Source organism: Megascapheus bottae, chromosome X (assembly GCF_031878675.1).
Source record: "Megascapheus bottae isolate mThoBot1 chromosome X, mThoBot2.hap1, whole genome shotgun sequence".
NCBI classification, from domain to species: domain Eukaryota; kingdom Metazoa; phylum Chordata; class Mammalia; order Rodentia; family Geomyidae; genus Megascapheus; species Megascapheus bottae.
Window position 1 is genome coordinate 98,976,673 of NC_143547.1, and position 18,720 is coordinate 98,995,392.

The following is an 18,720-nucleotide window of genomic DNA, read 5'->3' on the forward strand; positions in this document are numbered from 1 at the left end:
CCTTGGTTATCTCAAATTGTTACATAATTTCACCTTGTTATCTGATATATTGTATATGCTTATTTGGTTATTTGAAATTGGATAGGGAAGGGGGGAAAACAAGATGAGGGGCGATGGGTGGGGGGCGGGAAATGGGGACCAAGACATGAGAAAGGGTGTCAATATATGTGAAGTAATGCACCTTCTATCTGGCGAATATAATGTAACTCTTCTATTAATTACAATAAAATATATGGAAAATATCTTTTGTCGCATAATTTCCCTATTATATCATAAGATTTTCATAAATATTAATGTAGTTTTACTTTTATAATTTGAGGTAAGTTATTTGTAGGCATATTTATTTCTTTGGGGCACAACTCTAACCAAAATAAAGTAAACAAAATAAATGATTACCAATTTCCACAGTAACATTTCAGAGTCTCCAACCTCAGTAGTCTCCTACAAAATTGACAATATGAACCTGCTATACAAAAACCATTTTGTGGTAGTGCTGCATATTTAATGTTTGGGTGAAACTGTGGTGAAGAAAACAAACATGGGAAACAAACGCGGAGGTAAGGAGTCTTCAATGTGTCACCCAGTGTAAGGTTGGAAATTTAAGTCAAATGGTGCCAAAATACAGTGCTGGCTTAATTCTTTTAAAAGCTGAAGCAGAAGGATTATGTTCAAGACAAAACTAGGCTGCATAGTGAAGCTTTACATCAAACGCCACAATAATGATAACGAGAGCAACAGGGGAAAAAAAAAAACACTTGATTTTGTATTGAAATAAGATTTCCTGTACATTGTCAAAATCTGTAATTTGGGTATTGTTTGTCTGGTGGTCAAAGAAAGTTATGGACATCTTTCATTTGGAATATGAATGTTTTATACAAACTGTTCTTAAAAGACTGTGATGAGGGCTGAGAGTTTGGCTTAGTGGTAGAGTGCTTGCTTAGCATGCACGAAGACCCAGGTTCAATTCCCCCGTACCACATACATAGGAAAAAAACCCATAAGTGGTACTGAGACTCAAGTGGTAGTGCTCTAGTCTTGAGAAAGCCGCCCAAAGACAGTGCTCAGGCCCTGAGCTCAAGCCTCAGGAATGGCCAAAAAACAAACAAAAAAGATTGTGATGTTTCCTATTTTGAGTTTTGCTTGGTGTTTTAAAGCTGTTCCTCAATACAATAAATTGTACTAAGGGAAAAATCTGTCTCCTAGAACTTAAAAAGTCTAGGAAACTGAAAATCAGTAGATATGAACACACCTAGGGCTCAGGTAAGAACCTAGAACTCTAAATAATATACCAATGGAAAGAAGCAAAAATCCTTACATAAATAAGAGCTTGGGCGATCAGAAATTGGCTGAAGGAGCCTGACACATCTTACATTTGAAATATAGGCAGCTAGCAAACATTAACAAAATATGAGAGGACTCATGAACCAATAGTAGTTGGATCCCACTAGGCTAATATTGGACAATTTGAACATTACAAGGAATTTAACTGTTTCATTCAACACGAAAATGTTTAATATGGTGAAAAAAATTATAAAAAATACTATCATTGATAACATTTGGTAAATATTAAGGATTTTAACGAAGGATTGTTATGAAATGTAGATCATTAATAGTGAATCAAACATTCGTCCTATTTTTCTTCTTTGATTATGTTTCACAGCCTTAGGAGATCTGTCTTTTGCATGTATTAACATACATTACGTAGGTGAGACTTAACTGCTTCCGATACAGGCCATGATGGTATGCCCTATAATGTTCACAGAACATGGGAAGATAAATAGTCTTAGGAGGAGCTTTCAGAGTTTATTTCTTAGTCACCATCCAATCTTTAGGAAGGCCATCAAGAGACAGTTTCCCATAAACTCTAGGATTCTGTCTTGCTACTTTTTTCATTAGGATAGAGTTTCAGGCTAAAAAAATTGCTCATAGCTGCGTAAAATTGACTCCTTTGCAACAGGGTGTTTAGTCATTTCTGCTAGAATTAGCAGATCAGATTAGGATTAGCTTCAGTGTTGTCCCATAACCCTTGAGTGCTGGGAACCAGACACCAAAAGTGATCTAGCCACATACAACTCTACATAGCAGAGTGATTGTATACAGAAGCCTCTGTTTCTTCACTGGCTTGTTCTGTTTACCTACTGGTTAACAGAATCAGTAGGTAAAGTGTGATTAAGTAGATAGTGTGGGGAAAGTTCAGTTTTCTAAATAGCGTAACAGATCATAAGTGTATGAAGGATGAATCAAAACATTATGCAACAATTAATGAAGTAATAAATATAGGCAGTGATCATTAATAGCTGCAACTCTCACAAAAAGTAGGACCTAAATATTACATTTCTCTTTGTAGAATTGTAAATCACTGCCTACAGGAAGATATGATATCTATATATTTATATCTATATATATTTATATCTATGATATATACTTATATCATATCTATATATTTATATAGATATGATTTATATGTAAATATTTGATGTTTGAGTAGAATATCATAAAATTTAATGGAAGATATTAATGAATACTGTTTTTAATGAAGGGAGAGATCATGTTAATAGATCAGCTTTATTGGCTTTAGAATTAATACTGATACCAAATTCCACTTTAAATAGCTCACATTTTTAATACCTAATGTAAAGAGAGTACTTTTACTCCTGATATTTTGAAAAATGATAGTTGATATACTTATTTAAAGGCCCAGAATATGAAATAGATTGTAATACTTCATACATAGGTAAATTATAAATCTAGTTTGCCTTCAATTTCAAGAAAATCCCTAGCCAAATAAACTAGCAAGGAAATAAATCAGTGTAATTATAATAAATGGCAGTTTCTTTAAATATATTTCTGGGAATAAATAGCTTCTATTATTGACTTTTTGCAAGAGTAATTTAAGTAGAAGCTATTCTCAATAAAGTTGAGGAAGCCTAACTGTGAATTGCTATTCCTCATCAACGTATATTATACTCCATTTCTGTTCCTCTACCACAGAAAAACTAATTTCCAATTTTAAGGCAGTTAAATATGTATTTATTGCAAAATTATCCATCTTGTAAGTTATCTTCTGCATAGTGCCCCATTGGCTAAATTTAGGATAGCAATCTCCTATAGCATGGATAGAATGAACATGGCTTAGATCAGAAGAAAAAAATGTTCATGCTTTTCTACAGCCACACGGCTATATCCACTATTAAAATTAGAAATATCAAACTTTTCCCTTCATTTTCCATTGGGATTTACTTTTTCATCACAGTTGCATTTTATATATAACCACAGCCAATTAATCATATTGACTATCTTGAGGACTGAAGAGGGCATAGCTAAAAAATCATGATGTTCCATATTTCAGTCCATGCTTTGTTGTCTTAGCTATAGACACAGAAAACAGTTCAACATTTCTAGAATCCATACAAGTTACCAACTTGTTTAAACATTGGAGAAGAATAAATAATTCAGGATGGAGGAATTCAAATGGAAATGGTGAATGAGGAGTGAATATGGTTGAAGTATTTCATATGCATACATAAATATAAAACACTGAAGCCTATGAAAATTGTGCAGAGAAGTATAGCATAGCAATACAAGACATAAAATGGTATTGTGTATGTATGCTTGTGTGAAAATGCCCACATAGATACCCACCTTGTAGACATAATTATTTTGAAACAGAATAATTATGGTCTATACTTGAGCTTTGTTATTCAGTGAATGGAATGTTATGAATTAAAACAAACATCCTGAAAGACAAGATGTTGTGGGGAGTGGGAGGGACAGACCTTTGGGACACTCAAATATTCACATTTATGGCAGTTGACCTGAAACTCTGTAGTTTGATGGAGAAGTTTGTGAGATCTACAAAAATTGGCAATACTAGTTTAATTAAAACAATCTCTGCAAAGAGATAAAGAGTGTAAAAGTCTCAACAAAAAAATTTCCAAGCTTCAATATCTAATTGTTCATTTGGCAGTTGTATGCAACTGCCTATGTGTATTACAGTACTCATAGCTTTCTGAAAGGACCAGTAATTATGATATATACCATTCTTTCTATTTAATATTCCTTATCTATCACCAAATTCTGCATTTTGTTTATTTAACCCTTGTCTCACTTTTTCATACTCAGCATCGTCATCTGGCATATTCTACATATCTGCGTCAGAGTAGTTTTTATGTGTCAAACTGTTTGTGCTCCTCATCTCCAAAGAGGTTGTTGATATGTTAATCTCAATATCTCAAAAGGAAGCTGTCCTTGGGAATAGAGCCTTTAAAGAAATAACTGAAGTAAAGGGAAGTCCTGATGACAGGTGCTATTCTAGCGTGATGGGAATGCTTAAAAGAACAGATTAGAATACAGATACACACAAAAGAAAGAACATATGAAGCTACAAGTAGAAAATTGCTACCTTCATGACTAGAAAAGAGACTTGATGGGGTGGGGGAAACAATGTACTTGTATCTTGATCTTAGCCTTTTAGCCTCCAGAAGGATGTGAAAATAAACTCATACTACATAAGCCATTCATTCTGTTCTAATTATTTATTACAACTCTAGAAAACTAATGTAGTAATTGACACATGCCTTTAATTGGAATATATAGAAGAATGGATTAATTTTCCTATAGAATAACAATATTTAATGTACTATGAAAATAAATGTGTAAAATATTGGAAAATAGACCAAATTAAATATCATTCATTTTTATTGCTGAGGAAAATCTTGTCATATGCTGTAACATGGAAGGACTTGGAGGACATTATTATTGTGTGTGTGTGTGTGTGTGTGTGTGTACTTGAACTCTGGGCCTGGGCGTTGTCCCTGAGCGCTTCAGCTCATGGCTACCACCCTACCTCTGGATCCACGTTCCCACTTCCCATTTTCAAGAGATTTACTGGAGAAATGAGTCTTATATTCTTTTGTGCCTGGGCTGGCTTTGAACTGCGATCCTTAGATCTCAGCCTCCTGAGTAGGTAGGATTACAGACATAAGCCACTGCACCTGGCTTGGAAAACATAATTTTAAGAGCAATAAATGAGTCACAAAAGGAAAATTACTATGTGATTATAGTTACATGAAATATATGTTCTTGGGGCCGGGAGTTTAGCCTAGTGGTAGAGTGATTGCCTATCATGCACAAAGACCCATGTTCAATTCCTCGGTACAACATACATAGAAAAAAGCCAGAAGTGGTGCTGAGGCTCAACTGGTAGAGCTCTAGCATTGAGAAAGTCCAAGAACAGTGCTCAGGCCCTGAGCTCAAGCCCAGGACTGGCAAAAAAATATCTATCTATCTATCTATCTATCTATCTATCTATCTATCTATCTATCATTTATCTATATCTATATTCTTGTGAAACTCATGTTAAGTGTCTGTTCAAACCTCAGTAATGATACCCAAAGTTTACAGTCCTTCAATTCTACTACAACTGGTTAGATCCAACAAGAAGTAATCCAAGACTCTTTTAACAGAGGGTTTACAGTTATATTCGCCAGATAGAAGGTGCGTTACTTGACACTCATTGGTACCCCTTCTCATGTTTTTTTCCCATTTCCCTTTCCACATCCACTCTCCTCATGTTGTTTTCTCCCCCTTTTCTTTCCTATTGCAAACAAACAAATAAAACTCTATATAACATACCAGATAATAAGGTAAGATACTGTGAAAAAAAATGAGAATAACCGAGGGACAACAAAAGAGATGACAGATAACATAGTACATTAAGAACAACAATCACACATTATATAGCTCTTGTTTCCATATCCTGGAGGTATTTTCATTTAGCCTCATCCTATATGGTCTTGTGTATCTAGGTCTTGAGCTATTGTAATCCTCTATTAGGAGAGTCCTATGTTTGTACTGATAATTACAATTGAGGGAAACCATTGAGCCTATGTTCCTTTGTGTCTGGCTTACTTCACTTAATATGATTTTTTCCAAGTCTTTTCATTTCCTTACAAATGGGGCAATGTCATTCTTTCTGATGGCAGTATAGAATTCCATTGTGTATAAATACTACGCCTTGTTGATCCAATCATCTACTGAGGGGCATCTGGGTTGGTTCCATATCTTTGGTATGGTAAATAGTGCTGCAATGAACATCGTTGTGATAGTGGATTTAGTATGTCCTTGTTTCTGGACATTTGGGTAAATGCCAAGGAGTAGAATTGCTTGGTCATAGGGGAGCTCTATGTTTAGTCTTTTGAGGAACTGTCATACTGCTTTCCATAGTGGTTGAATGAGTTCACACTCCCACCAACAGTGTAGTAATAATCCCTCTGGACTACATCCCCTCCAACATTTGTTGTTATAGATTTCTTGATCATGGCCATTCTAACTGGAGTGAGGTGGAATCTTAGAGTTGTTTTGATTTGTATTTCATTTATGGCCAGAGATATAAAGCATGGGTCTACTAGGCATACTTATTTCTTCTTCAGAGAAGACTCTCTTTAAGTCTTTCGCTCATCTTTTAATGGGATTGTTGTTCATTTGAAGATTTGTTCTGGAGAGATTCAATTTTTTAGCTGTTGATATATTTTAGATATAAGCCTTTGTCTGTTATATAGTTAGTGAAGATTTTCTACCACTCCTTGGGCTTTCTATTAAGGTTGCTAGCTATGTTCTTAGCGATACCAAAGCTCTGCAGTTTTATGCAGTCCTTTTGTCCAAACCTTCTTTAATTTGTTTTGTTTCTGGGTCTTTATTAAGAAAGTTTTGACCTGTGCTAATGATACCTAGTGTATCTCCCATTCCTAACAAGAAGTAATTTAAGATTCTTGTCAAGGAATTTTTCAAATATGAATAGGCAAAGGATTTGTCACATATATAATCTGAATAGTGGACACTGGTTGAAAAGTTCAGAAAAATTAAGAAATATCTTTTAATTAATTTATTTATCAACACTTATTATAGAGTGTGTCTTGGAACTGAGAATACAGTGATGGAAAAATACAAATTCCTTCTGTGCACATTAGGCAAAACTTATTCAATCCATCAGAAGTTGATACCCAAGATAAAAAATAATAATAATCACAGGACGTATATATTGCAATTCCCATGAAAGTGCTGAGAAAAGTTAACACTGGAATGGAGTTTGAATAACCATGTGGAGATGAACTGCAGAAATATCTGTGAGGAAGAGATAAAATATACAAATATTTATAAGACTTAATTATACTCAGCACATAAGATGTGAACAAGAAAGAGGTATTCAAGAGGTTAGAATGGGTGGATCAGTATGAATAAAGTTTGATTTTTTTTATCAAAGACTTTCTACACTATGGATCTCTGTACCTTCCTCTTTTACTTTATTGTTCTTCTTTATACTTACCACTATCTATAGTTGATCTCATTTGCATATTTGACAAACAAAGGAAGGACTGTGGCATGTGATTAAAATCATTCCAAAAAATTACATTTTACCTTAAATAGAATAAGAAGTACTTCAAATCTTATAGAAAAAGAAAGATGTAATGCTCTCACTAGATGAGATAAATTATAGAAAATACTCAAACACAAATGCTAGCAAAACTGTAAACTGTAAGGGTGTTAGAATAGTTATTCAAATGAGTTGGTGGTGTTTTGTAGTAGTAGCAGAGACACTGCAAAAATAGTAAGGCTTGGAAAGATTTGAAAGTAGTAACAATATGATTTTATAGAGAATAAGTGTAGAATATGAATAACAGAAAAATACTAATTAAAGACGACCCAAGGGGCTATAACTTTCTACTAAAGGGATTGTGTAGCATATGTAAAAAGCTAGGTTTGATACAAAGCATCATACCTAAAGCAAACAAAGCAAAAGCAATACAAACACTAGAAAAAAAATCTAAGTAGTTGGAATCATGGTACTTACCATCAACTGAGATAAAATAAAACATAAGAAATCACTAGTTTCGCTTTTACAAATGGAGACATCAGGGAAGCAATTAAAATATATAAGGGCTTGATATAATGAAGTATTTGTGGAAATCAGGAAGTATAATGAATGTAATTAGTATTCAAAATACAAGGCGTGGTGAGAATCCTTAAAGAATTAATAAAGTTAGAAGATAAAACAAGATCCAAAAATTAAATCCTGAAGAATTTCACACTTTCTATAGTCAAGAAATTGAGGCTTCTTTAGAAGTTAGGGGCCATCAACCCTACCAAATGCTGCTAACAAGTCAAGTAGGGGAAGAAGAAAAAGAAGCACTCTGTTTAGCACTATGAGGTCATTTATGTCCTTGAAAAAATAGCTTTTGTAACTTATTTATTATAACTAGATTGGAATTGATTTTATAGTGAATAGAAGTATAGAATTAAGTTCATAGCTAGAGGGTAATGAGAGTCAAGAGAATGTTTCTGAGATGCATACAAAATGAGGAGTTGATTAAAACAAGACAAAAAGCAGAGAGAATGCTACATATTATGCATTTCATCTAAACTTCACCAAACCCAATGAAACAAAGTTTGTTACTATTTCCGTTTAATAAATGAGAAAGGGCACAGAAATCTGGGCAACTTCACTTGAGAGTGCTAGAATAAGACATATTCTAATATTCTTTAGAAAGATAATATCAAAGTTCAATAAAATAAACAGCAGGAAATGGGTACCTGAAAAGGGTTGGATGGGATCAAGTGGAAGAGTATTGATGAATGAAGTGAAGCAGGGGTGGGAGAGAGGGGGAATGCAGTCAAGATTCCAGTGTATATCCTGGCAAATTAGGAAGAGTGAGGTAAGGGTTGGTTGGGGGAAGCATGGGTGAGAATGATGAGAAGGGTGAAACTGATGCATTGTATGCATAAACTGCTTTGATAAGTGGCAACTCCTTCGTAAAACTACTTAAAGATAGTAAAGAAGGAAAACAGAAAAAATTGAGAAAGAATATTTCAGGTTAAATATGGAGTAAAATGAAGTTCGGAAACAAGGAAGAGCATAACCTATTTATGTATAAGTAAATAGCTAATCAATTATTTCATATGGGGGCTTAATTTTAGGACTGAATCTGAACCAATTGGGAGCACATCTTCTGTCATGTTGCTTTTGTAGGATACCTCATGTGCCTATCCACAGATTACATTTCACATAAACTAGTACCTGTGTTAGTAGAAACCACATTTTTCTTCAGAAAACTTGGCCAACATCTGTACTACACGTTCTACAGTAATTGCAGATAGCTTACTGATAACTGTCCCTGATGACATTTAAGAAAGCATTCCATTCAAGAGGGTGACTATAGCTTTCATTCATTAGTATAAATCTAAAATTCATTTTCCCCAATATTCTCTACTTAGCCCTATGTTCATATCAAATATTCAGCAAAGTATGTTATACTTAGCTTTCTTCTTAAAGTTTTGTTTCTTAATACTTCATGCATGGGTCTTAAAAATGTTTGTAATGATCTGTGTTTTTAATACTGATCTCTAAAAAGACCCTTGAAAGTCTACTTTTCTTTTGTTACTTACATCTATTTACTCTGCTGTTTGAAGAACAAAGCCTTTCATTGTTCAGTCTTCTTTTTAACACACTAAATTTTGTTTCCAGTTTAACCAGGGAAATTTTGGAATATTTGTTCTAAGTTTTATGTCATTTGAACTTTCTTTTGCCTCTAGAGTGAAACCATAGATCCTGATGAGCCTTTGTTTCAATTTTCACTACTCTGACCTGAATATAAACTCGTATAATATTTAATATTGCCTCTAAATCAACATGTGATGGAAGGGCTTTCTGTTATTTTTAATTCTTCTAGATTATTCCACAGATGTCTAATACATTTTGGTGGGATGTCTTGATTGTATATAGTGAAGATATGGCCACTTAGCAAATTGTGAAAATCTACTTATATTTCTTGGATAATGCAGTCAAGATGCCAAGTCAAAAGGCATTCAATTCATCATCCCTCTCTCAAATCTAAACAGAATGAGACATTCAAATTAGCATTGTAGGCTGGAAGGCATACTCTTCTAGTAAGAACATAAAATAGGTGCTTATTTAAAAGGCCTTGCATTGACAAAAAAAGGTTAATGATCAAAATACAAAGATTATTTTTTCAAAGATTTATCACAGTATAAATTCCAATGGCAACAAATTTTGAACTTTTAAAATTTCATTTAGTACATAATCCATATTTCTAACATTAGACAAGTTATATTTATTTATATATCACTTTTAAACATCACAATTTTCTCCATTTCATCCTTCCATGTGTAGTCACAACACTAAGTCTTTCTGCGTGAGATTATTGAATTTATTAATATACTTGCAACTAGCTTTCATATTTAGCAAAAACACATCATCTTACCATATGTTCTTTACCAAACTCACAGTAAAAAACTTTTAAGGCACTGAGGTCAGAACTTAGTGTTTGGGTTTGCAAGGTAACAGGTTTTATTTTCTAAAGCAAAAATGGAATGGAATGTTACATTTCAACTACTACTGTATCTTACTCTCTGCCCACATTCCAACAGAAGTTCTTTTGTTCTTCTTACATGAATACTAATAATTTGTTTTGACAATATTCATCCTCTGTCACTTTCATTGACCCAAACCCATCTAAGTTAATAATACACCGAAATAAAGTAGTTTAAAGAAGGAAAATATTTTACTTATTTTTAATTGTAATTAATAGAAGGGTTACATTAAACTCACCAGATAGAAGGTGAATTACTTCACAAACACTGATATCCAAGAAGGAAGATATTTTTACAATGCATTTTGTCACTTTTTCCTAATCATAACCATGACTTGCTTTTCTCTGGCTTTGTACATCTATGAACTATATTTTAGGTCATGGGGTTTTGTGCTGCGACAAAATATTCCCTAGCATCATTAGACTGCTGGAAAAAAACATCAACCAGACCAATTATAAAATAAAATAGATCAGTGTTTACATATACATGGATACATAGCCAAAGAAAAAGCACAATAACAATTTGTCTAGTGACATTAATTTTCCCCAAAGTTTGGGAGCTTTGTCATCCTACTTACTCAAGTTAAGGACTTTACAGCTATTTTATAACTCTTTAGGTTATCTTCTCAATAAATCTGGCACTCTACCTCTGAAATATAATCATATTCCTTGGATATGTAATTTTGTATTTTATGTATCTAATATATGTTTAATTTTAAAAATAAAACCCAATTTTGCCTTCATGTTCACATTCTCCTCAAGTTTAGCCCTTAATACATTCATAATATTTGATCTATATACACTTTATCTCAAAATACTATGATCTGTTTTTCAAAAGCACACATATCTCTGTAGCACTCTTCTGGTAAATGTATTAATCATGCAATTATTCTACAGTAGAAGCACCAAGCTCTTAAGAAATGTTCTAGTAGTGACCCAAGAGGATGCAGAATTAGTAGAATTTGATGAGTTATCATAATGTATATATTCTAAGATTTTAAAAAGATTGCTACTAATTCAAATATAAACTGAAACAAAGTTATACGGATAATTTACACATGGACATTGACATTATTAATGCACATCATGTGCTCATATGTAGGTACTAAGTGTTCAAGATAAATGAAACAGCTAAAGCTCTTGACACCCGGTAAGGTGTAGTTCATATTAAAAATGATAACCCAGCAAATTAAAAGATAATTATAAAGTAAAAAGTACTATAAGAGCAAACATGAAGGGAATACTTATAAGAGATACTAGATAGGTTATGGCAATAAGGAAAGTAGGCAAAAGTACTTTATCTGTTTAATGTAAAAGACAATGAAGTTTTGTCAAGTGGAAAGGATAAAAACTTGGCTCTTCTAGTAAGAATGATTAATATATCCAAAGGAAAATGAAGTCCAAGTCATTACATGTAGAGAAAGGTCAAGATGATTTAGGTCATGATTATTGGAAGTTTGCTGTATTGAGATGATGGAACAAAACTTAGCTGTGCCAAGGCTAAATTGGATAAGAAATCACAGTGCCTTCCTTAAGATAATATATAAAGTTATTATTGTAGTCCATAAAAAATATAATTGAATAACAACCTTAGAGACCAAGAGGTTTTCTTTTTGCCAGTTCTGGGGTTTGAACTCAGGGGCTGAGCACTGTCTTTGGGCTTTCTCAAGGCTAGAGTTCTGCCACTTGAGCCTCAGCATCACTTTTGACTTTTTTCTCTGAACCTGGTAAGGAAGAATCAAACCCAGGTCTTTGTGCATGCTAGGCAAGCACTCGACCATTAGGCCAAACTCCCACCCTGAGACCAAGAGTTTTGATCAAAAACCACAGTATATTTAGGAAGCAGAGCAAAGAATTTTTTTAATGTTGCAATCAGTCAAAGGCATGTACCAAAAGTTCCCCTGATATGTGATATACTCGATATACTTATGTATATCACATAAGTACTTATAATTCCTCTAAATAGTAGAACAGAATTTCCAACATACTTTATATCCTGGTGAGAATTTGTTTATAAAATTGTCTTGTTTGTGGTTAGTCTTCCTAGGAAGAATTAAAAATCGCAGAAACAGAAAATTAAAATATTAATATCCTAAATATAGACTTTTTATTAAAGAATTTATTTACATTGATTTTACATCATATTTCAAATGACAAGTTTAACAAACAAGTGTTCAAGAAGGGAAGCTCTATATACAATCACTGGCACTTAGTTTTTAGAACTTAATCAAAATTAGGCTAAGAGTTTCTATGTCACAGATATATATTAGTTTATGAAATAAAACATTATGTCTATAGAGGCATAGGTTTTTATGTTTATATTTCCATTACCATGTCTGGATCTAATAGCCACATATTAATTCTACATAGCCAACAGACAAGATAAAATAATGGCATTCGCAGGGAAGTGGATGAATCTAGAGCGAATCATATTGAGTGAGACAAGTCAAGACCTAAGAATATAGGCATTTTATCTAATGAAAATAATTTGTTTACAGTATTCAGTAAAGCAAGTAAAAGTTGTTTTTTAGAACTAGACTAAAGTACCAGTTGGTAGCTCACAACCCTAATTCTTGATACTAGGAGGTTGAAATTTTTGAGAATGGAGTATAAATCCAATTATGCCAGCAAAATCAATGACCTTCAATCTCAAAAAGTAACTGACAAAAAGCCAAGTTTGAATTGTGCAAACAGAGGAAAATAGCATGTAAGTAAGAAGAGTCTTTGAATAGTCTCTCTTTAAGTCTTAGTCCTTAAGTCTTAATGGGGTGATTATCTCTTTGAGTATTTGTTTGGGGACATTTAATTTTTTGAGCTCTAAGTATATATTAGATATGAGGAACTTGTCTGTTCTATGGCTGGTGAAGATTTTCTCCCAATCTGAGGGTTTTCTATTTATTTTGCTAGCTAAAATTTTTACCATGTAGAAGCTCTGAAATTTCATGCAATACCATTTATCCAACATTAGTTTCATTTGCAGAGTTTCTGGGTCTTTATTAAGAAAGTTTTGATCTGTGGCAAGTAGCCTTAGGGATTGTGTTACTCTTTCCTGTAATATTTTCAGGGTATCTGCTTTTACTTTGAGGTCTTTGGAATTGATTCTGGTGCAGGGTGATATGTAAAGATCTAACTTCAGTTTTCTACATGTATATAATCAATTCAGCCAGTAAAATTTGCTGAGTTGGATATTTTCCTTCCTTTCATTTCTTTGCCTCCATTATCAAAGATTAGGTAGCAATAAGTCTGTGGGTTCATTTCTTTTTTCTCATATATTGTTATTGTAATTAATAGAAGGGTTACATTATATGCAGCAGATAGAAGGAGCATTACTTCACATTCATTAATACCCTTTCTCATGTCTGGTCCCCATTTCCCTCCCCTCACCCCCACCCCTTATCTTGTTTTCCCCTTTCCCTATTCTATTTCAAATAACCAAATACACATATATACAACATATAAGATAACCAGGTGAAATATTGTAACAACATAGATAACCAAGGGACATCAAAAGAGGTGAGACATAACATAGTACATTAAAAACAACAATCACTGATTATATGGCTTTTGTTTCTGTATGTTGGAAATCCTTTCATTTAGCGTCATTCTATATGGCCTTAAATATCTAGGTTTTGTTCTATTGTAAATCTCTGCTAGGAGAGCCCAAGGTTTCTACTGATTATGACAAATGAGGGAAACCATTGAGCCTAAGTTCCTTTGAGTGTAGCTTACTACAATTAATATGATTTTTTCTAAGTCTTTCCATTTCCTTACTAATGAGGCAATGTCATTTTTTCTGACAGCAGCACAGAATTTCATTGTGTATAAATACCACATCTTGCTGATCCACTCATCAACTGAGGGGCATCTGGGTTGGTTCCATATCTTTGCTATGGTAAATAGTGCTATAATGATCATCGGTGAGCTAGTGGACTTAGTATGCCCTTTCTTCTGGATGATTGGGTAAATGCCAAGTAGTAATGCTAGGTCATAGGGGAGTTCTATGTTTAGTCTTTGGAGGAGTCACCATACTGCTTGCCATAGGGTTGAATGAGCTCACACTCCCACCAACAGTGTAGTAGTGATCCCTGCTGGCCCCATCCCCTCCAGCATCTGTTGTTATTAGATTTCTCGATCATGGACATTCTACCTGGAGTGGGGTGGAATCTTAGAGTTGTTTTGATTTGCATTTATTTTATGGCCAGAGATGTAGAGCATTTCTTCATGTGTCTATAGGCCATTTTTGTTTCTTCTTCAGAGAAGACTCTCTTTAAGTCTTTGGCCCATTTTTTAATGGGATGGTTGTTACTTTGGAGGTTAGTTTTGGAGTGATTCAATTTTTTGAGTTGTTGATATATTTTAGATATGAGGTCTTTGTCCGTTGTTTGGTTGGTGAAGATCTTCTCCCACTCTGTAGGCTTCCTGATTAGTTTACTAGCTATGTCCTTTGCCATACAAAAGCTCTGCAGTTTAATGCAGTCCCACTTATCCAGCCTTTCTCTGATTTGTTGTGATTCTTGGTCTTTATTAAGAAAGTTTCGACCTGTGCCAAGGAGGCCTAGTGTATCTCCTATTCCTTCCTGTAGAGTTTTCAGTGTGTCAGCTTTTACCTCCAGGTCTTTGATCCATTTGGAGTTAATTCTAGTGCAAGGTGACAAAGAGGGGTCCAGCTTTAGTTTTCTGCAGGTGCTTAACCAGTTCTGCCAGCACAACTTGTTGAAGAGGCTGTCTTTCTTCCATTCTATTTTTTTGGCTCCCTTGTCAAAGATTAGGTGGCCATAGGTCTGTGGTTTAATATCTGGGTCCTCAGTTCTATTCCATTGGTCTTCAGGCCTGTTCCTGTGCCAGTACCAAGCTGTTTTGAGAATTATAGCTCTGTAATAGAGTCTAAAGTTTGGAATTGAAATTCCTCCAGCGCTGTTCTTTCTACTAAGAAGTGTTTTTGCTATACAGGGTCTTTTATTATTCCATATGAAATTTTGGATTGCCTCTTCTATTTCTTTAAAGAATGACATTGGTATGTTGATGGGTATTGCATTGAATTTGTAGATAGCTCTTGGCAAGATTGTCATTTTCACAATGTTGATTCTTCCAATCCAGGAGCATGGGAGGTTTTTCCATTTCCTTAGTTCTGCTTAAATTTCCTTTTTTAGGGTTTTAGAGTTTTCATCAAAAAGGTCCTTTACATTCTTAGTTAAGCTAATTCCTAGGTACTTTATTTTCTTTGAGGCTATTGTGAAAGGAGTTTCTTTCCTGATTATTGCCTCGTTCCTCTCACTGTTGGCATAAAGGAAGGCAGTTGATTTTTGAGGGTTGATTTTATAGCCTGCTACTCTTCCAAAGCTTTGAATCAGCTCAAGGAGCTTGGGAGTAGAGTCTATAGGATTCTTTAAATACAGAATCATGTCATCTGCAAAGAGGGATAGTTTTATTTCCTCTTTCCCTACTTGGATCCCCTTTATGCTTGCTTCTTGCCTTATTGCACTGGCTAGGAATTCTAGTACTATGTTAAAGAGGAGTGGAGAGAGTGGGCATCCTTGTCTCATTCCTGATTTTAGAGGGAATGGCTTTAGATTTTCACCATTAAGTGTAATACTAGCAGTAGGTTTCTCATACACAGCCTTTATTACATTGAGGAATGTTCCATGGACCTCACTCCAGCTAGAATGGCCAAGATCAGGAAAACGAATGACAACAGATGCTGGTGGGGATGTGGCCAGGAGGGATCACTACTACACTGTTGGTGGGAGTGCAAACTCGTTCAACCACTATGGAAAGCAGTGTGGCTGTGCCTCAAAAGGCTAAACATAGAACTCCCCTATGACCCAGCAATTCCACTACTTGGCATTTACCCAACCACCCAGAAACAACGACATACTAAACCCACTAGCACAACAATGTTTATTGCAGCACTATTCACCATAGCAAAGATATGGAACCAACCTAGATGTCCCTCAGTTGATGAGTGGATCAGCAAGTTGTGGTATTTGTACACAATGGAATTCTATGCTGCTGTCAGAAAGAATGACATCGCCCCATTTGTTAGGAAATGGAAAGACTTAGAAAAAATCATATTAAGTGAAGTAAGCCAGACTCAAAGGAACTTAGGCTCAATGGTTTCCCTCATTCGTCATAATCAGTAGAAACCTTGGGCTCTACTAGCAGAGATTTGCAATAGAGCAAAATCTTGATACATAAGGACATATAATGTGAAGCTAATTGAAAGGACCTCCAGGATAGTGAAACAAAAGCCATATAATGAATGATTGTTGTCCTTAATGTACTATGTTGTCTCTCATCTCCTTTGCTGTCCCTCGGTTATCTCATATTGGTATAGTATCTCATTTTGTTATCTGATATATTGAACTTATTTGTATTTGGATATTTGAAATTTGATAGGGGAGGGGGGAAAACCAAGACGGGTGGGGGCTGTGGGGGAGGAGGGAAACGGGTACCAAGACATGTGAAAGGGTATCAATGTATGTGAATTAATGCACCTTCTATCTGGCAAATATCATGTAACCCTTTTACTAATTACAATAAAAAAGAAGTTATGAGTCATTAAATCAGTTTCAATATTGGAATTAAAAAATAAAAAAATAAATAAAAGACATGTACTCATTTCCTTACTTACATAACTGTAACCTCTCTGTTCATTACCTATACAATAAACATGTAAGATAATCATGGATTTCAAAGCCTAGTAATACCAAAAATGGATTTTCATGAATAACTATAAGAAGCAGTAAAATAATTAATTCCCATGTGTGATAAATCTTACTCCAGTATGCATTAGAGTGATGAAAAATTTCACTCCACAATTTCATCTTTTTTCCCCACAACTTATACTTGGTGGAAAGGGGTCTTGTCTCTAAGCCTTGTCACAACAAAAATCCAAGACCTCTGAGACATATTCATAAACCTTTAGCTAGACCAAGTAAAAAAGACATAGACAAGATTCAAATAGAATTAGAAAGGAAAAGTGTTATAACTGTCAGAAAAGAAAATCAAAGGATCATTGAAGACTCATTAGGAAAAAAACATATTCTAATAACGTTGGTCACCTAGGAAAATGGACCATTTCCTGGATATATGTACCTTACATACACCGAGTCATTAAGAATAGAAAACCCAAACAGGGTAATAGTCAATAACAAGCTTGAATTAGTAATAAAAAGTCTCCCATTTCTGAAAATTTGCAACCACATGGTTTCACTAATGAAATCAACCAAACTTTTTAAGTTGGAAGTAACTGTAACATGTTTAAATTTACACAAGTAATGAATGGTAGTCAATTCTTTCCAAGTCATTCAATGAAGTCATTACCCTTGTAAAAAGTGAGACAATGATGGAATCAATATCACAAGAAAGTACCTGTACACACATGTTCATTGTAGCTCTGTTCACAACAGAAATGCAAAGATTAAATGGACAATAAATGGATAAATATAAACATATACATATAATATTCAGCCATAAAGAATAATGAAATAATTTCATTTACAGGAAATTGGAAATGAAGATCATCATGTTGAATGAGATAAGACAAGTTTAAAAACCATGTTCCATATGTTCTCATACATAGAATCTATACCTAAAAGATACATGTTATTATAAATAGGAGAATATTTGAAGAAATAGAAGGAAGGGAAAGAGTAGGCAGAAAAATATTTCCAAAATAGCTAAAATAATCCTTTGGCAGAAAGAACAGTGTTGGATGAAACAATACCAAGCTGTAAATACTATTATAAAGCCATAGAAATAAAGCAGCTTGGTACTACACAAGAATAAGCCTGAGGACCAATGGAATTGAATAGAAAACCCAGAAATCAACCAACAGATATATGGCTTGTTAAAATTTGATATGGGTGCCAAAAAAACATGGATTGGAAGAAAAACAACCTCTTCAACAAATAGTGCTGGCAAAATTGGCTATACAAGGGCAGAAACCTGAACTTGGATTGTTATGTATCAGAAGCAATTCTAATTGCATTGAACATCTCAAGACCAGAATATGTAGGGAAACACTAGTATTCCTAAATACTGGTTGAAACTTTATAAGTAAAAGTAAACAAAAAAAGCAACAGTGGCAACAGAAAAATTTTTCCTGTTTCCTTTTTTTGGAGTTCATTTCATAAACTATTAATTATATGATTATTTGCGTATAGCTATTGAGCCTCTGTCAACCACGCCTTTGCATATCCTCGTTTGGCCTCAGTGTGTGAATGTCTAGGTTCCTAAATAAGTTATCATATCCCAGTATGTGTAAACACACACACATAACACACACACACACACACACACACACACACACACACACACACCATTCAACGTGATT